Here is a 21,592-nt window from a genome sequence, read left to right as displayed (position 1 = left end):
AAAACTTCACCAGCCGCCACTGTTTCCTCTGTGTCCTCATCCCAGGGCAATAGAGAGCTGGACCCGGCTTGTGCTGTCATGACCTGTCCGTGTTTTCTCTTCTCTCCTCCTTTCTGGTTTGAGGGAAGAGAAATCACTTTTCACACTCAGGGTCAGAGCTGCCATTAGAGATCACAGGGCCCCCCGAACACCCTACCTGACCTCCTCCCAGTTCAAATGTTTGCCCCCCAATCCCAAATCACATCATCCCCGCCCCCCCCAGCAGAAATCTACTCCCCAAAATTCCCCATAACAGCACAAATCCTTCCCAATTACTACTTCTAGCTCAGATCCCATTAATTCCTCCAACCAGCACAAATCCCCCCCCAATCCCCCCTCCCTACACAACCCCCAATCCCTCCTCCTTACACCCCCCCCAATCCCTTCTCCTTACACAACCCCCCCAATCCTTCCTACTTACACAATCCCTCCTCCTTACACGACCCCCCCAATCCCTCCTCCTTACACGACCCCCCCAATCCCTCCCTCCTTACACACCACCCAATCCCTCCCTCCTTACACAACCCCTCCAATCCCTCCCTCCTTACACAACCCCCCAAATCCCCCCTCCTTACACAACCCCCCCAAATTCCCCCTCCTTACACAATCCCTCCTCCTTACACAACCCCCCCAATCCCTCCTCCTTACACACCACCCAATCCCTTCTCCTTACACCCCCCAACCCCTTCTCCTTACACAACCCCCCATATCTCCCCTCCTTACACAAGCCCCCAAATCCCCCCTCCTTACACAATCCCTCCTCCTTACACATCACCCAATCCCTTCTCCTTACACCCCCCAATTCCTTCTCCTTACACAACCCCCCCAAATCTCCCCTCCTTACACAACCCCCCAAATCCCCTTCTCCTTACACAACCCCCCAAATCCCCTTCTCCTTACACAACCACCTAATCCCTTCTCCTTACACAACCCCCAATCCCGTCTCCTTACACAACCCCCCCCCAATCCCTCCTCCTTACACAACCTCCCCAATCCCTCCTCCTTACACAACCCCCCCAATTCCTCCTCCTTACACAACCCCCCCAATTCCTCCTCCTTACACAACCCCCCCAATCCCTCCTCCTTACACAACCCCCCAATCCATCTTCATACACCTCTCCAATCCCCCCTCCTTACACCCCCACAATTCCTAAATTCTTGCACAAATCCCCTCCATCCCTCCTCTCAGCAGCACAAATCCCCCCCCCCCCCATCCCTCCTCTTAGCACAAATCTGGGTGGAAATTAGCACCCACCTGGATCCGCCTTGTCTGTGTCTCTCCATCCAGCAACTGAAAGACGGCGAGAGGGAGAGAGGAAGAAACCGGCTTTAAGATGCTGCAGAGAGCAGTACAGGGCATCGTTCTGCAATTGCTCTTACCCACTTCACTGTCTGATCCGCCTGCGGTCCAGGCCCCCTACAGGAGAACCGTGGAACAACCCTGATGGTGGCCCTGCTCAGGATCATTCAGTGACGCAGTATGAAGTCACATACAATAATAAGTTACTAAGAATTACACCCAGCATAGGGGACAAGAGAAGTGGTACTGTGCAGGGCCCATACATACAGAATAAGAACTGATACAGAGAATTATACTTGGCATACAGGACAAGAGAAGTGGTACTGTGCAGGGCCTATACATACAGAATAAGAACAGATACTGAGAATTATACCCAGCATATAGGACAAGAGAAGTGGTACTGTGCAGGGTCCATACATACAGAATAAGAACAGATACTTAGAATTATGCTCAGCCATTAAAATGACCATAGTACAGTTTAACCACTTGCTTACCCACCTGTCATATGATGGCAGGACGCCGTGGCTCTTGTTCTAGGTAGACCCCATATGATAGCGCACCAGAACGGCCGTTCAAGCTGATGCGGCTCTTTAATCATGTGATCGGCTGTGTCCAATCACAGCCGGTCACATGTAAACAAGGAAGTGCCGGTAATCCGCTCTCCTCGCCTCCCACTGACAGAGTATGTGGTGAGGAGAGCCAATCAGCAGCATTTTCTCACCGGGGACAGTGAGAAATGTAATCGGGGCACTGATGATTGGTGTCCTGATTACATTAGAGCACCCCCAGTGCCAGCAACCCATGCTAACCAGTGCCAACAAACAGTGCCCACCACAGCCAGAAATAAGTGCCCATTAATGATGCCAGTCAGTGCCGCCTATCAGTGATGTCCATCAGTAAAGCCCATCAGTGCCACCCATTAATGCTCATCAGTGGCCATAAGTTCCGCTTATCCATGCTGCCTATAAGTGCCCACCAGTGCCAGCTATCAGTGTCTACCAGTGCCACCTCTCAGTGCCCACCGATGCCACCTATCAATGCCCACCGGTGCCACCTATCAATGCCGCCTATCAGTGCTCATAAGGGCCAGCTATCAGTGCCCATAAGTGCAGAATATTAGTGCCTCCTAATGAGTGCTCATAAGTGCCACCTCATCAGTGAAGCCTATTAGTGCCCATCAGTGCCACCTCATCAATGCCCATTTACTGACAGAAAGAAAAACTTTTTTTTTTTTTCAACATTTTTGTTTTTATTTAGGAAAAACATAAAAATCCCAGCAGTGATTAAATACCACCAAAAGAAAGCTCTATTTATGTGAAGAAAATTCTAAAAACGTCACATGGTTACAGTGTAGCATGACCGGGCAATTGTCATTCAAAGTGTGACTGCGCTAAAAGCTGAAAAGTGGCCTGGGCAGGAAGGGGGTGAAAGTGCCCAGTAGATAAGTGGTTAATTATATGTAAAATCTATAAAAGGATATAATATTTATTTGGCTACAGTGTTACTTGAAGAGAGAGAGAGGGGGCAGGGCTGAACCAAGGCTCCGTGTCTGAATGGACACACAAAGCAGTGGCTCGGGGGGACCTCCAGAGCAAGCTGTTTGCTGTGGGGTCACTCGATAGGAGGGAAGGGCCAGAAGTGTTGGCAAGGGAACCAATAAGAGAAGGATCTGGGCTGCCTTGTGCAAAATCACTGCACAGAGCAGGTACGTTTAACATGTTTGTTATTTAAAAAAACAAACAAAAAAAAACCAAGACTTTAGTATCACTTTTATATGTTGATTTCCTATGATCATCAGCGCCATCTAATGCTTATAATGTGGTACTTTTCCTGGAATACTTCAATCAGAAAAATACTGCATTATGGCTGCTAGATGGAGCCGATGAGGTCACTGAATTAAGCAAAATACAGTCAGAATCTGTGAAGGATGGGCAAATGCTTGTTATATATATATATATATATATATATATATATATATATATATATATATATATATATATATATATATATATATATATATATATATATATATATATATATATATATATCAGACCCCTTAATGTTTTCCCACTTACTGGGATGGCAGCACAATAATACGTTGCGTTTCATGCATAAAAGATCGCTGGGACTTTTCGCCATGTGTGTGTTTATTTTCATGGTTTATTTTTGAGCACGCATTTGCAGATTTTTTTATATTAAGATCTCTGACATTTCATCCAGAAAATGGGTAGGATATTGATATTTTAAGGCTCTTTTCACACTAGAGGACCGATCTGGTTCACCTGTCAATTTATCGGGAGGACCCAATTGGACCTCCAGTCTGCTCTATGGACATCTGATCGACTAAAAACATCGGGCTCCGTTCCCCATCCATCTGGCGGGTCAGATAACAGTCGGGTTAGACAATTGGTCTGTTTACATTCGGCTGCCCATAGAGCGGGCTGTGTCTGCATAAGCGGAGCGGGCATGGACCAGCCATCTGCCTGCTCAGCGGGGATTAGCTGAAGGATTCTCTGCTGTGCAGACAATTTAACCGCTCAGCCACTTGCCTACCAGACCAAATTCTGACATTTCTCTCCTACATGTAAAAATCATAATTTCTTTTCATACATTACAGGACACAGAGCCATAGTAGTTTCTATGTGGGTTATAGGCCACCTTCAGGTGATGGACACTGGCACGCCCTAAGACAAGAATTTGCCCCCCTATATAACCCCTCCCACTACGGGGAGTACCTCAGTTTTTTCGCCAGTGACTAAGGTGTTGGACGGGAGTAAAGATGTGCTGTGCTGAGCTCTCTCTGGGTCTGAGAGGACCTGTAGTCTGCTGCTCATGCAGGAAAACCCTTCCTTTTTGAAATGGGGGTGGAGCTGTAGGCAGCGCGGTGGGGGCGGGGCTAATGTCCTCAGTGTTCTCTGATGCCAGGTGCACACGGAGGCAAATTTTTAAAAGCACACTGTGTGCTGCTGCAGGCTGTGGAGGGACACGAGCAAAGAGGTGGCATTCTCAGGTTTGGTGACACAGGCATTTCCTTTTGACACATTGTTACTGCTTCAGGCTGGGCATTAATAGCAGCCATTTTTACTGGACTATAGCCCTAGCAGTGTATGCATTCCTTCTGGTAGTGCCTCTGCTTTGTGCATCAAGCTATGAGGGGAAGGGGGGAAAAGGAACACCTCAAAAGATTGATTGTTATACGACAACCTAAATCTATGTCTGAGAATCATCCTCCTCTGAGAGTGATGCGGCCGGTCAGAGTGAGCTGTCAGGGGGGACTGGTATTGCAGCAGCATTGGACACTTCAGTCCCTATATATATCACTCAGGAGGTTTTTTCTTCTACCATTTTAAGTTTTTGGAACAGAAGATTAATGCTATGGTTGCTTTCCAGTGGTTCCAAGCATAGCAGATCCCCCATCCAGTGCTCAGGACCCTCATACTGAGGTGCAAGGGGCAGGGGATCAGGAAGTTCTTCCAAAAGATCAGGAAGACACTGATATCTCCTCTTCCGAGGATCCTAATATGGAGGGAGCAGTCTCACAAGAAAGACTGTTGGTACACTCCCTTACTAAGTTGGTTCGCTCAACTTTTTTGCTGCCTGTAGCGCAATCTGTTGATGAGCCCACCTCTGGTTTTGGATCACTAAAGCCTCCCCCTTCTGGGGATGCCTTTCCTATCCATTGGTGGCTAAAAAAGTTGATGTATTCTGAATGGGAACACCCAGATAAGCAGTTTTTTCCTCCAAAAAACGTTTTCTATACTTTATCCTATGGAAGAGGAATTCTATAAGAAATGGGGGGTTCCAGCAATCGATGCTGCAATCTAATTGGTAAATAAAAACCTCACTTGTCCTGTAGACAATCCGCAAATGTTGAAGGATCCAACAGATAAAAAGTTGCAATTTCTTTTTTAAGAACAACTTTTCTCTGGCAAGTTCAGTGGTGTAGCCGGCTCTTGCGGCAATTGGAGTATCTCAGTCCATAAAGGACCAGTTTGTAGAGATACTTAAAATTATTCCTGATCAGCAAGCCCAGCAATGGGCTGGCATATCAGAAGCATGTTTTACAGTGGATGCTATGAAAGATTCTACTATTCAAGCCTCACAGCTTATGCTAGGACTGGTACATACACGCAGAGTCCTATGGTTGAAAAATTAGTCAGCTGAAGCGCCGTGTAAAAAGCTCTTGGCCAGTTTCCTATTTCACGGTGAACGGTTATTTGGAGACGATTTTGATAAATATATCCAAAGGATTTCTAATGGGGAAAAGTTCTCTTTTATCAGTGAAAAAGAAGTTTAGGCATTTTGCCTTTAAACGTGCATCTTGTCCAGTGCCAGGAGCATCTGCCTCTAGACAGTCTTGACGGCCTCCACCATCGAGCTCAAGAGGAAGACCTCAGGGGCAGTCCCAGGGCCAAAAGAGGACTTGGGGCAGGAATCCCGCAAAACAAAATACTAAAGCTTCCTTATGAAGGGAGACAGCTGGGTGGCTTCCTCAATTTCTCTAGGTTACAAACTAGAGTTAAGAAAATTCCCATCTCCTCGTTTAAGATCAAACGTTCCCAGAGATCCAGCGAAAAGGAAGTCTCTCTAGCGCTGGATAATCTCTTGACCCAGAAGGTGATTATCAGAAGTTCCCACGGAAGAGCAGGGTTCAGGGTTTTATTCAAACCTCTTCACGGTTCCAAAACCGAACGGGGAGGTAAGACCCATTCTAGATCTCAAGGGTCTGAACCGGAACTTGAATATCCGGTCCTTTTGCATGGAGTCAATCTTATCCGGTTGTTTCATTCTGCAAGGAGGGGAATTTTTAGCATCAATCGATATCAAAGGTGCCTATCTCCACATGCCGATATCAGAAATTTCTATGCTTCGAGGTAGAAAATCGCCATTTTCAGTTTGTGGCCCTGCCGTTTGGTCTAATCACCGCACCGTGTGTGTTCACAAATAGTGATGGACGAACGTTTCGCCCGGCGGTCGTTTCGCGGCGAATTTCCGACATTCGCGGTCCGCACGTTCGAACGCCTTTTTCCGTCGTTCGCCGCGGCGGACTTACGTGTTTAATGTATACAAGAACTTTAACCTTTGGTGACACGTTTATCATGTGATACAGGACAGCCAATTGAGACATGACAGCACATGGACACTTGGACATTCCCCCTAACCTATAAATACACCCGATCCGGTGGCCATTTTACATTCTTTCTTCTGTTACGATAGGGACAGGTTCCTGTGTGGAGTAGGGAGAGATAAACCACTAGCTATTTGGTACACAAAAGTTCTTTTCAGGACTGGTATAGGTGTTAGGTGTTGATAGGTTTGCTGTGCTGCTGATTCTTGCAGCAGCCTGAGTGTCTTTTGTTAGTTTAGAGAAAGGGAAAGGACGGTGTATGCTACAGGGACAGCCAGATTAGTCTTTCATCATCATCATCATCATCATCATCATTAGCTGTTACTATCAAGGTCCACAAAAGAGCTGTTCCAGTAACCACTAATCGTTCTCTTTTTTTGCCAATTTGTATAGGGACAGGAAGGAAGCAGTGTTGTCAGGCAGTGAGGGTAATTTTAAAGACTTGCTGTTATTATTAGTTCCACAAAGGTTCTTTTCAGGACTGGTATCAGTGGTACAGTAATAGGCTTGTACATGTATAATATTCTTTCTTCCAAATATAGAAAGGATATTATACTTGACTGCTGCCCTTCTGCTGCAGTCTGCTAAACATTCACAACTCACTTGTTCCACAAAAGTTCTTATAAGGACTGGTAACTTGGTATAGGGTGCTACGGTACATAGGCTTGAGTGCGGTACAGTCTGCTGTTCTGTAAGGACCGCTATCGGTCCACAATAGATAGGGTTGACGTGCACCACTGCTGACCGCTGCCCTATACTGCAGCAGTCCTTCAGCGGTATAGGGACTGACGTACAGTCTGCTAATCACTAACACACAACCTGCTTGTTCCACAAAAGTTCTTATAAGGACTGGTAACTTGGTATAGGGTGCTACGGTACATAGGCTTGAGTGCGGTACAGTCTGCTGTTCTGTAAGGACCGCTATCGGTCCACAATAGATAGGGTTGACGTGCACCACTGCTGACCGCTGCCCTATACTGCAGCAGTCCTTCAGCGGTATAGGGACTGACGTACAGTCTGCTAAACACTAATACACAACCTGCTTGGTCCACAAAAGTTCTTATAAGGACTGGTAACTTGGTATAGGGTGCTACGGTACATAGGCTTGAGTGCGGTACAGTCTGCTGTTCTGTAAGGACCGCTATCGGTCCACAATAGATAGGGTTGACGTGCACCACTGCTGACCGCTGCCCTATACTGCAGCAGTCCTTCAGCGGTATAGGGACTGACGTACAGTCTGCTAAACACTAATACACAACCTGCTTGGTCCACAAAAGTTCTTATAAGGACTGGTAACTTGGTATAGGGTGCTACGGTACATAGGCTTGAGTGCGGTACAGTCTGCTGTTCTGTAAGGACCGCTATCGGTCCACAATAGATAGGGTTGACGTGCACCACTGCTGACCGCTGCCCTATACTGCAGCAGTCCTTCAGCGGTATAGGGACTGACGTACAGTCTGCTAAACACTAATACACAACCTGCTTGGTCCACAAAAGTTCTTATAAGGACTGGTAACTTGGTATAGGGTGCTACGGTACATAGGCTTGAGTGCGGTACAGTCTGCTGTTCTGTAAGGACCGCTATCGGTCCACAATAGATAGGGTTGACGTGCACCACTGCTGACCGCTGCCCTATACTGCAGCAGTCCTTCAGCGGTATAGGGACTGACGTACAGTCTGCTAAACACTAATACACAACCTGCTTGGTCCACAAAAGTTCTTATAAGGACTGGTAACTTGGTATAGGGTGCTACGGTACATAGGCTTGAGTGCGGTACAGTCTGCTGTTCTGTAAGGACCGCTATCGGTCCACAATAGATAGGGTTGACGTGCACCACTGCTGACCGCTGCCCTATACTGCAGCAGTCCTTCAGCGGTATAGGGACTGACGTACAGTCTGCTAAACACTAATACACAACCTGCTTGGTCCACAAAAGTTCTTATAAGGACTGGTAACTTGGTATAGGGTGCTACGGTACATAGGCTTGAGTGCGGTACAGTCTGCTGTTCTGTAAGGACCGCTATAGGTCCACAATAGATAGGGTTGACGTGCACCACTGCTGACCGCTGCCCTATACTGCAGCAGTCCTTCAGCGGTATAGGGACTGACGTACAGTCTGCTAAACACTAATACACAACCTGCTTGGTCCACAAAAGTTCTTATAAGGACTGGTAACTTGGTATAGGGTGCTACGGTACATAGGCTTGAGTGCGGTACAGTCTGCTGTTCTGTAAGGACCGCTATCGGTCCACAATAGATAGGGTTGACGTGCACCACTGCTGACCGCTGCCCTATACTGCAGCAGTCCTTCAGCGGTATAGGGACTGACGTACAGTCTGCTAAACACTAATACACAACCTGCTTGGTCCACAAAAGTTCTTATAAGGACTGGTAACTTGGTATAGGGTGCTACGGTACATAGGCTTGAGTGCGGTACAGTCTGCTGTTCTGTAAGGACCGCTATCGGTCCACAATAGATAGGGTTGACGTGCACCACTGCTGACCGCTGCCCTATACTGCAGCAGTCCTTCAGCGGTATAGGGACTGACGTACAGTCTGCTAAACACTAATACACAACCTGCTTGGTCCACAAAAGTTCTTATAAGGACTGGTAACTTGGTATAGGGTGCTACGGTACATAGGCTTGAGTGCGGTACAGTCTGCTGTTCTGTAAGGACCGCTATCGGTCCACAATAGATAGGGTTGACGTGCACCACTGCTGACCGCTGCCCTATACTGCAGCAGTCCTTCAGCGGTATAGGGACTGACGTACAGTCTGCTAAACACTAATACACAACCTGCTTGGTCCACAAAAGTTCTTATAAGGACTGGTAACTTGGTATAGGGTGCTACGGTACATAGGCTTGAGTGCGGTACAGTCTGCTGTTCTGTAAGGACCGCTATAGGTCCACAATAGATAGGGTTGACGTGCACCACTGCTGACCGCTGCCCTATACTGCAGCAGTCCTTCAGCGGTATAGGGACTGACGTACAGTCTGCTAAACACTAATACACAACCTGCTTGGTCCACAAAAGTTCTTATAAGGACTGGTAACTTGGTATAGGGTGCTACGGTACATAGGCTTGAGTGCGGTACAGTCTGCTGTTCTGTAAGGACCGCTATAGGTCCACAATAGATAGGGTTGACGTGCACCACTGCTGACCGCTGCCCTATACTGCAGCAGTCCTTCAGCGGTATAGGGACTGACGTACAGTCTGCTCACTTCCTTGACCCAAAAAAGCACACCGTACTATATGCCCCTACCCTCCTCTTTGAAGAGGTTGAGCGGTGTCATATTTCTACTGGGGCTGCTTATGATATCCCTGTGCTGTGCTGACTTCCTCCTGGGGGTTCTTATTATGAAGGGATCACACTATCCCTGTGCTGTGCTGACTTCCTCCTGGGGGTTCTTATTATGAGGGGATCACACCATCCCTGTGCTGTGCTGACTTCCTCCTGGGGCTGCTTACGGTGCTGCTGTCAGTGCTGTATGTCACGGTGCTGCTGTCAGCGCTGTATGTCACGGTGCTGCTGTCAGCGCTGTATGTCACGGTGCTGCTGTCAGCGCTGTATGTCACGGTGCTGCTGTCAGCGCTGTATGTCACGGTGCTACTGTCAGCGCTGTATGTCACGGTGCTGCTGTCAGCGCTGTATGTCACGGTGCTGCTGTCAGCGCTGTATGTCACGGTGCTGCTGTCAGCGCTGTATGTCACGGTGCTGCTGTCAGCGCTGTATGTCACGGTGCTGCTGTCAGCGCTGTATGTCACGGTGCTGCTGTCAGCGCTGTATGTCACGGTGCTGCTGTCAGCGCTGTATGTCACGGTGCTGCTGTCAGTGCTCTGTATTACGGTGCTGCTGTCAGATGCCTCTATCACGGTGCATGTGTCATTCCGGTATGTCACGCTGCTGGTGATCATCTCCTGCACCCTCTTCTTTGCCTACCCTGGTCCCTGACCTTCCCTCTCCTCCATTGCCTTCATTAGCTCCATAGTCCTGAATTGTTAGAACAATTTCCCAAATAAAATAAAAATGCTTGTAGTTATCGATCCCAAATTCACCTCATACATGTATTATGTCATTGTCCAGATGGTGGGACTACGTTTTACCCCCTAATAATTACCACGTGGCCGCAAATTCGACATGAAGGTTTGCAAAGTTCGCCTCCCATTGAAGTCAATGGGGCCCGCGGCGAACGTTCGGTTTCGCGAACGTTTGGGTCCGTTCGCATTTCGCTTTCGCGAAACGTCCCGTCGGAAGTTCGTCCATCACTATTCACAAAGATCCTGGCACCTCTTTTAGCCAGGTTAAGGGTCCAGGGTATAACTATCCTAGCCGATCTAGACAATCTGCTTTTATTAGAGCAATCAGTTACCGGTCTAAACCAAAGTTTACTCTCAGCTGTAAACTACCTGGATTTCTATTCTGGATTCTCAATCTAGAAAAATCTTCCTTAAAACTGTCAAGGAGACTACAGTACTTAAGGCTGATCATAGATACTGTTCAAAAGAAGGTATTCTTACCCCAGGCAAGAGTCCGCTCCATAAAGGAACTGATTTGACTGTTCAAAACATTCCATTCGGCTGTGCATGAAATTGTTAGGAAAGATGGTGGTCTCTTTCGAGGCTGTTCCTTATGCACAGTTTCATTCAAGACTGCTATAAAAAGCCATTCTGTCGGCCTGGAACAAGAAAGTCCAGGCTTTGGACTTTCCAATGCGTTTATCTCCGGAAGTACATCAGAGCCTCAATTGGTGGTTGATATCCAGCAACCTCCAACAGGGGAAATCCTTTCTACCAGTATTCTGGAAAGTGGTAACTACGGATGCCAGCCTTCTAGGCTGCGGAGCAGTCCTGGAAGAGGCTTTTGTCCAGGAGAAGTGGTCCAAGTCAGAAAGGACCTTACCCATCACTATTCTAGAAATTTGAGCGGTATGTCTGATCCTAGAGGCCTGGACGCTCAGATTATGAAATTTTCTTGTCAGGACTCAATCCTACAATGCCACGGCAGTGGCTTACATCAATCACCAAGGGGACGTGAGAAGTCGTGCAGCCCAAAATGAGGTCAATCATGGGATAGAAAATTGGCAGGCAGACTACTTGAGTCCCTTCACCCCAACATCTTTCTGTCGATATGTCAAAAATGGGGTGTTCCGGACATGGATCTGTTTGCGTCCAGATTCAACAACAAAGTCCACAACTTTTTATCAAGGACAAGGGATCCACTGGGATGCGGAAAAGACACCTTGCTCTTTCCATGGGATCAGTTTTCACTGATATATGCCTTCGCTCCAGTTCTGCTGCTTCCGCGTCTTCTTTGCAGGATCAATCAGGAAGGAAAAGAGGTGATTCTGGTGGCCCCAGCCTGGCCCAGATCTTGTTTTGCTGAGATCAGAAAGATGGCAGTAGGGGATCCTTGGACCCTGCCGCTGTGGCCAGACCTTCTCGCACAAGGTCCGGTATTCCATCTGATTTTACAAACGCTAAAATTAATGGTTTGGCTATTGAAACCCACATTCTAAAGGACTGTGGGTTATCTCCTTCAGTAGTGTCTACTTTGGTTAATGCTAGGAAGCTGGCCTCCAGAGTCATATACTATAGATTCTGAAAGGCATATATCTCCTGGTGTGGATCCAGGGGTTGGCACCCCAGAAAGTACGTCATAGGTAGGATCCTTGAATTCCTGCAAATTGGACTGGGAATGAAGCTGGCCCTGAGTACTATCAAGGGCCAGGTCTTGGCCTTATCAGTATTCTTTCAATGGTCTCTTGCTTCTCACTCTCTAGTACGTAGTTTTATTCAGGGGGTAACGAAAATGAATCGTCCCATCAGGGCATCCCTGAATCCTTGGGATTTGAATTTAGTCTTTTCGGCTTTATAAAAATAGCCCTTTGACCCTTTTCGGGAAATTCCCTTGGTTCTTTTGACAAGGAGAATAATCTTTTTGGTTGTTGTATCTTCTGCCAGAAGGGTATCAGAATTGGCGGCTCTGTCTTGTAAAGAGCCATATTTGATTTTGCATAAGGATAAGGTGGTATTGCGACCTCATTCTGAATTCCTACCAAAAGTAGAGACAGATTTTCATTTAAGCCAGGATATTGTTCTGCCTTCTTTTTCTGCAGAGCCTCGATATAGGGAAGAGAAGTCACTACATTCTCTTGATGAAGTGAGAGCGGTCAAGGTCTATTTAAAGGAGACCGCCCAGATTTGCAAAAAAGATGTTTTGTTTGTACTGTCAGGAGGTCCTAAAGAGGACAGGCAGCATCAAAATCTACTATTTGCAAATGGATTTGTCAAGTGATTGTTCAAGCTTATGGTCTAAAGAAGAAAATTCCTCCTTTTCATGTTAAAGTGCACTCCACCAGGGCTGTTAGTGCCTCTTGGGTGGTGCATCACCAGGCCTCCATGGCTCAGATCTGCTAGGCCACAACTTGGTCTTCAGGCCATACATTTACCAGATTCCATCAAATCGATGTAAAAGGTCAGGAGGATATTGCCTTTGGGCGTAGTGTACTGCAGGCTGCAGTATAAGTCCTCTAGCCTCTTAATGCCCTACCCTTTTTGTTTTGTCTCCCTCCCTTCAATTGCCAATGCTATGGCATGTATGGGAGTAACTACTATGGCTCTGTGTCCCCTGATGTATGAAAAGAAAACTGGATTTTTAAAAAATGGCTTACTTGTAAAATCCTTTTCTTTGAAGCCAGCGGTTCCCTTCTCCAACTCACCGATGGCAGTGGCGGGTCGGTAGAAGCAGTGGGAGTGGGGGGAGTTTCCTCTTGCCACCTGTAAGAATGATCAAGCGGCCGCTATGATCATCCTTATGGTGTAGAGAATCGCTGGCGCTCAAAGAAGATATGTGAATGATGTCTATAGCTGCAGGCATCATTCAGATATAAATTAATACACAAAAAAGAAATATGTATATAATGTCCAGTGTGTATATAAAAATAACTGGAACTTGATTATTCAAATTATATTTGACCACGTGGACCCGTCGCCTCTAAACACCGCTATTAGATGGAGGCTTACCAGATCCCCAGTGACCCCCCTTTTAGGGTAGGTCAAACTGCGCAAATTCAATCACAGGTCACATAGACGTCCAGATATCCAGATCCCGGAGATTATCCCGATCTGTCGGATCTTTCGGATGTCTTGCAATCTTTGGATTTGCACGATAGCTCTCGGCACGCCTTCTTGATGTCAGGTAGCCATTGTACCCTTAGACAAACTGAAGGTGGATCCTCACATGTGACCTGTGATCGAATTTGCGCAGTTTGACCTCCCCTAACAGGGGGGTCACTGGGGATCTGGTAAGCCTCCATTTAATAGCGGTGTTTAGAGGTGTCGGGTCCACGTGGTCAAATATAATTTGATTGAATAATCAAGTTCCAGTTATTTCCACAGTTATTTTTATATACACACTGGACATTATATACATATTTCTTTTTTGTGTATTAATTTATGTATGGACATTTGATTATTTTTTATGGACACTTCAGTTTATTTTTTATTTTTCAATAGCATTTGAGTATTTGGCTTCACAGTTTCCTTTACATATATATTTTTTGCAACTTTTCTTTGGTCACTTTATTGGCCAAGCGCTGCTATATTTTTTGTGCCTAGTATCTTGGTTATGGTGTCCAGCTGCTGATTTCTTGTTTTTTACTAAGCGCAGATTTTTTCTATCATTCAGATATCACCGCTCAAACCCGATGACGTCATGTGATGTGTGGTGGGCGGGAAGCGGTTAAAGAGGAGTTCCAGCCACCAATGGAAAAAACTAAAAGTCGACAGCTACAAAAACTGCAGCTGCTGACTTTTAAAAAAACAAAACACTCACCCGTCCCATGATCCAGCGGGGTGCTCACCTCAGCCAGTATCACCCGTGGTCCCCATCGCTGGCATCTTCACTAGGGGCACCCGGCTGTGACAGCTTGTGGCTTCAAAGCAGATGAGACACACAGGAGGAGGGGGGCAGAGATGAGACACACACCCAGTGCAATCATCTGAGGCCTGTCACTGTGTATAGTTTATAGATGGATACATGGAGGGGAGAGCAGGTAACAGGGATGCACATCACACATGGTGTGCACAACCCCCCCATCCCTCCTCTTAACTGAAGTCCCCCCCCCCCCACAAAAAAAACCTTCTCCCAGCACAGATCCCCCCATATCCCTCCTCCCATTACAAATTGCTCCAATCCCTCCCCTTAGCACAGATCCCCCCCAATCCCTCCCCTTAGCACAAATCCCCCCCAATCCCTCCCCTTAGCACAAATCCCTCCATCCCCCCCTAGAACAAATCTCCCCAGTCCCTCCTCGCCACACAAATTGCCCCAATCCCTCCTCGCAGCACAAATTGCCCCCCAATCACTTCCACTAGCACAGACCCCCTCCCCCCCAAATCAGCACAAATCCTCCCAGTCCCTGCTCCTCCTAGCAGAAATCCCCCAATGACTTCTTCTAGCATAGATCCCCCAATCCCCCTCCTCTTGTACAAATCCCCCCAATCCATTCTCCTAGCCCAAATCCCCCCCAATTACTTCCTCTATTCCTCTAGCACATGGAAGGAAGGGCTGGGGAGGGGCATGACTGAAATCTGGGTGGAAATTAGCACCCCCCTGGATCCGCCTTGTCTGTGTCTCTCCATCTAGCAGCTAAAAGCTGGCGAGAGGAAGAAACCGGCTTTAAGATGCTGCAGAGAGCAGTACAGGGCATCGTTCTGCAATTGCTCTTACCCACCCCACTGTCTGATCCACCTGCTGTCCGAGCCCCCCTACAGGAGAACCGTGGAACAACCCTGATGATGGCCCTGCTCAGGATCATTCAGTGACACAGTATGAAGTCACATACAATAATAAGTTACTGAGAATACACCCAGCATAGGGGACAAGAGAAGTGGTACTGTGCAGGGTCCATACATACAGAATAAGAACCAATAATGAGATTTATACTCAGCATACAGGACAAGAAAAGTGGTACTGTGCAGAGTCCATACATACAGAATAAGAACAGATACCGAGAATTATGCCCACCATACACAGCAATTACCGCATTCCGAGCGCCGTACACCGATGTACATCAGCAGAATGGCACAGGTGTGCTAAAGGTCGTAACCATATGTCTCTTTGTACTCCCCGTCAGCGGCACATGCCCGTGGGTCCTGCAGACTCGATGTCCACCGGCTGCCCTTGCTCGTGAGAGGCAGATTGGGGGTATTTCTATGTAAACGAGGCATTTCCCTGTTCTGTGTAGTGACACGACAGGGATCTACGGCTCCCTGTTAGGGATGAGCCGAACACCCCCCGGTTCGGTTCGCACCAGAACTTGCGAACGACCCCCGCGTTCGGTACGAACGTTAGAACCCCATTGAAGTCTATGGGACTCGAACGTTCGAATTGGAAAGTGCTAATTTTAACGGCTAATATGCAAGATAGTGTGCTAAAAAGGGTTTGGCGACCTGCCTCCTGCCTCAGGGGACATGGGTCACTGCAAAAAAAAGTTTTAAAAACTATCGTTTTGGCGGGAGCACTGATTTTAATGACGATTAAAGTGAAAAAAAAAAGTGAAATATTCCTTTAAATATGGTGCCTGGGGGGTGTCTATAGTATGCCTGTGAAGTGCCACGTGTTTCCCGTGTTTAGAACAGTCCCTGCACAAAATGACATTAAACGGAAATAACACCATTTAAAACTGCTTGCGGTTTTAATGTTATATCTGGTTCCTGCAATATGGTTGAAAATCATTGAGAAACATGGCATGGGTAGCCCTCCCTGCCCATGACTAGTGTAGTCTGAATGTTCCCCTTATACTATTCCTTATCTATTAGAAACGAGACCACACCATAGGTTGGAGTAAACTGGCCACAACAGCCTTTATTAAACATAACTCAAAATTACTCCAATAACTTGTAATATGAAAATATATAAATATATAAATATATATATAAATATATAAATATAAATAACTTTATTAACATTAAACCACATTTAAATTAACATTAACTGCCCATTCTGGTGATCTCTGACGGTGACCACACTTAAGCCAATACCCAATCACTGCGGTACACCTGACCAACTTCCCAAAGGCCTCCACCTGTGACCGGTCGGAGACAACTTCCGCCAGTGAACATAACCGTATTCCCTCCAACGTTCAGGAATACCCAGAGGGGCCGATCGTTAGATGAGCCCCCCACACCCTCAGATCCCTTCTGAGTACCTGTCTACCGTCAGAAACCACCAGAAAACACACCGCCAACACGAAAAACTTTCAGCTGCCGTGACAACCGATGAAACCTGCAAAAGAAGAAAAAGACCAGCAACAAAACACCACAAAACAAACACATAACAATAGGGCGGGAGGGTGGGAAAACTGCCTCCTCTGTGTCACACTGGGCTCCGAATGATTCCTTAAAGCCACACCTCTCCCTTTTATGTGACCCCTCCCCTACACTGAACTTGTTTCCTGCAAACCTTTTCCTGAACTCCACCCATAAAGCTTAACCCTCTGTGTCCCTCATCCACACTGTCATGTCCAGCACTCCTTATATCATTGTATTCATAATCCGTGCTTCTCTTGACTAGTGTAGTCTGAATGTTCCCCTTATACTATTCCTTATCTATTAGAAACGAGACCACACCATAGGTTGGAGTAAACTGGCCACAACAGCCTTTATTAAACATAACTCAAAATTACTCCAATAACTTGTAATATGAAAATATATAAATATATAAATATATATATAAATATATAAATATAAATAACTTTATTAACATTAAACCACATTTAAATTAACATTAACTGCCCATTCTGGTGATCTCTGACGGTGACCACACTTAAGCCAATACCCAATCACTGCGGTACACCTGACCAACTTCCCAAAGGCCTCCACCTGTGACCGGTCGGAGACAACTTCCGCCAGTGAACATAACCGTATTCCCTCCAACGTTCAGGAATACCCAGAGGGGCCGATCGTTAGATGAGCCCCCCACACCCTCAGATCCCTTCTGAGTACCTGTCTACCGTCAGAAACCACCAGAAAACACACCGCCACAGCCCGAAAGGGTGACCCCCTCAACCTTGAGGGCCGCCCCACACCCGAAGAGCTTTCTGTATGCCCTCCTGTAAGCCAAAGGACCAGAGGTCAATCCCCACATCAGATAGATGAACGCCATCCCGCCTGAGATAAAGCCCTACATTCACCTCCAATTCCCTGTGTCTTACCACAATGCCCCCGTTCTGCACTACAAACCGCCCAACAACCTTATTAACCCTAATCCTGGTTTTCTCAAGGCTGGCTAAAGACCTGGCCCCCCGCCACACCGTTCTGGCCACAATGTCTGACCACACCAAAATGGTGCCCGGGAAAAGGACTCGCATGCGCAACACATCAGCCTTGATATCCGCCAAAATGTCCTTCACTTTTCGAACTCCCAGGTCATTGCCCCCCGCATGAACGACCAGCACATCCGGGGGCCTATCCCTCAAAGCGAAACGCTCCACCTCCCTCATGACACGCTCCCACCTCATGCCCGGGAAACCCAACCACATCACCCTAGCTACCTCCCTGGGGATACCTAATTGCCTGCCTGCTGGTAGAGAATCACCTCTCCTGGCCCCCCAGCAGACGTACGAATGCCCCAGGATCCAAACGAGGCGTTGAGAACCTCCATCTGGAATGAAAACAAGAGAAATAACACAACAACCAAAGGAATGTTACAAGCACAGTCCTCCCCCCCATAAATCCCACAGCAAAACAACCCCCAGCCGCACCATCCTTACCCCAGTAGCAACTGCGGCCGGACATAGGACCGGAACCTCCGGGACTCCCATCTACCAATCCGGCGAACCACCGCCTCCTCCAGCCCACATCGAGCCGCCTCCGTGGCCGCCCCAATCCGAAAAGAGTGGGACGCGTAGTCCCGCTCATCCAAACCCACCGCCCTCAGGCATTGCCGAAAGACCGACACAAACTGAAAACGGGATAGAAAAGAGCCCTCCTCGTGCACCAAAAAGGGGCCCGCCCTCCCAGGCCGTACCGCCCGGAAAGCCCGTACCGCCGCCACCGGGCACACTACCGAGCCCGGCAGGGCGAGCAGCGTAATCGCCACTCCCTTGCCCCGTTGATCAGTCTTAGACCTACGCAACCGTATACTCACCCGATCCGCAACCACCTGCACGTCCTGATCCAACAGACCCCCAGCCACCCGTTTTGAGCGACACACCAACTCCCCAATCCTAAAAGCCCCATAAAACGCCAGCGAAAACGCTGCCGTAAACAGGACGGTCTCGTAAGCAGACGAGCAAACGTCCACCAGCCGAGAACAAATTGCCACCAGATTGTCAAATGACACCGGCCGGCGCGCATCCCTACCCTTCCAATCCCTCCTGTACCCCTTCAACGTTTGCCTCACCCAAAAATCCTTCGTCCCGTCCGGCTCCCCCCACAGTTTGAACAAAAAGGCCAACCCCGCCAGCTTCCGCTCAATAGATGCGGGAGACAGGCCCGTCTCAATGTTCCGGGCAACCCAGTACAATACCACCCAGCGCCGGTCGGAGCCCCGACCAGCCACTCCAACCTCCCGCAGGAACGCCCACCATTCCGCCCACACTCTAGAATAAGCAGACCATGTAGCCTCACTCAACGACCTTTTTAACCAACCTGCGGCGATTCCAAGGGAAGTTCCCACATCCACCCGGGGCATGGCGCCCCCGACTCCTCCGCTCCCGGCGCCAGCTGCCGGAACTTGTCCCACTGAAAACGAGAGAGCGAGTCAGCCAAAGAATTCTCCACCCCAGGTATGTGCACAGCATAAACGTAAACATTGAGCCGCAAACATCGAAAGACCAGGTGTCGCAGCAGCCGGATGACCGGGGGGGAAGAAGCAGTCATCCGATTGAGGACCTGGACCACCCCCATGTTATCGCAATTGATGCGCAACTTCAAATTACGAAACTCCGCCCCCCATAACTCCAATGCCACCACTATCGGGAACAATTCTAGCAAAACCAAATTGCCCAACAACCCCGCAACCTCCCATGAGCGTGGCCAAGGTTCCGCACTCCACCGACCCCGGAAAAAGGCCCCATAACCCGTTGAGCCAGCCGCGTCAGTAACCAACTCCACATCGAAGTTGCTCACTGGCCCCGACATCCACATAGCCCGCCCATTATACGACTCCAAAAATTCATGCCAAGCCCGCAGGTCCTCCCGGTGTTCCCTTCGCAAACGTACGAAGTGGGTAGGGGCGGTTACCCCGGCAGTGGCCCCCGACAGCCGTCGGCAGAACACACGGCCCATAGGGATGATCCGGCAAGCGAAATTCAGCTTGCCCAACAGGGACTGCAGGGCCCGAAGCTGAACCTTCGGCCGGCCCTGCATGCCTGCCAACTCCGCCTGCAGATCCCGTAATTTACTCTCTGGCAATCGACACTCCATTGCCACAGAATCAATCACGATTCCCAGAAAACTCAATTCCGTCACCGGGCCCTCCGTCTTATCCCCCGCCAACGGCACCCCGAACCTGCCCGCAATGTGCTGCAACGTGGACAGAAGAATCGCACACACACTGGAGGCAGGCGGGCCCACGCACAGAAAATCATCCAAATAGTGGATGACCGACTCCAGGCCCGAAACATCTCTCACCACCCATTCCAAGAATGAACTAAAAGCTTCAAAATAGGCGCATGAAATGGAACAACCCATGGGCAGGCACAAGTCCACATAAAACTTGCCCCGCCAATGGCATCCCAACAGCCGGAAGCTGTCCGGGTGGACCGGCAGAAGGCGAAACGCCGATTCCACATCCGCCTTGGCCATGAGAGCCCCACGACCATACCGCCTGACCCACCGTACCGCCGCGTCAAAAGAAGTGTAGGAAACCGTACACGCCTCCGGGTCAATGAAATCATTGACCGACCCCCCTTTCGGAAAAGACAGGTGATGAATCAAGCGAAACTTCCCCGGCTCCTTCTTAGGAACTACACCCAACGGGGAGACCACCAGGTCCCCCCACGGCTGCACTTCGAAAGGACCACCCATCCGGCCCAGCGCCACCTCTTTACCCAATTTTTCATCCACAACCCCCGGGTGATCTAAAGCCGATCGCAAATTCCTGGCCAACGGCGGCACCCCTCCCAAAGAACAGGGAATCCTAAAACCGTCCCGAAAACCCAGAATTAACCCACGCGCCGCCGCACCATCCGGATACCTATTTAGGAAAGGAAGCATCCTTCCCAGGTTCACCGGCGTCATCCCTTTTGTGACCGGCGGCACCGGCACGCTGACCTTTTTTGAAACAGCGAGACAGGGGGTGGGTGCCGCCGCACCCGGAGCACTCATGCTTGAAGCGGCACGCGCCTCCGAATTTACAAGCCCCTTCATTAAAGGGCCAGCACACCCCCCACTTCTTTCCGGCCGGCAGTCCCGAGGAAGACGCACTCCCGGCCCCCCCCTGAAGAAACGGAGTGGGGGCCCGCGGAGCAGACATAAGCCTCATCCAGAGGCTTATGTCCTTGTGATCCCACCGCAGGTCAGCCCGCACTGCCTTACGCTGACGAAACTGCTCATCATAGCGCAGCCAAGCCAGCCCTCCATACACTCGGTGAGCCTCCCCAATCGCGTCCAGGTAACAAAATAACGCCGAGCAATGCTCGGGGTTCTTTTCCCCTATCACGCTAGCCAATATAGCGAACGCCTGAAGCCAATTTGCAAATGTGCGCGGGATCAGCCGATACCTACGTTTTTCCTCGTCGTCCTTCTTGGAACTGTCCGGCTTAACCCTGTCCAAATTAAATTTCTCGAGGGGGAGCAAGGAGAAAATCTCCACATACTCACCCTTGCCGATTTTGTCCCGCACCTCCTGCTTCAAATGCGCCCCCAATGGGCCTTCGAAACAAACAGACTTCGCACCGGGCAGCATCCGCGATCCTAACCAGGTCAGACCGCGCCCCCGGGTCCGCGGGCACCGGGGGGACCCCCGGGCCCACAGCCCCCGCATCCGTGCTCCCCGACACCGCGGCAGGCGGTGCATCCCGCGCAGGAATGACCTCCGCCCCCCCGGCCCCCCCCACAGTACCCATCCAGGGGGCCACCTGAGGCGACCCGGAGCCCCCAGCAAACTTACCCA

This window comes from Lithobates pipiens, unplaced genomic scaffold (genome assembly GCF_037356315.1).
Source record: "Lithobates pipiens isolate NorthernLeopardFrog02 unplaced genomic scaffold, aLitPip1_a1.2 Scaffold_30, whole genome shotgun sequence".
NCBI classification, from domain to species: domain Eukaryota; kingdom Metazoa; phylum Chordata; class Amphibia; order Anura; family Ranidae; genus Lithobates; species Lithobates pipiens.
The sequence above is the reverse complement of the archived record's forward strand: the minus strand, read 5'-3'. Positions refer to the sequence as shown.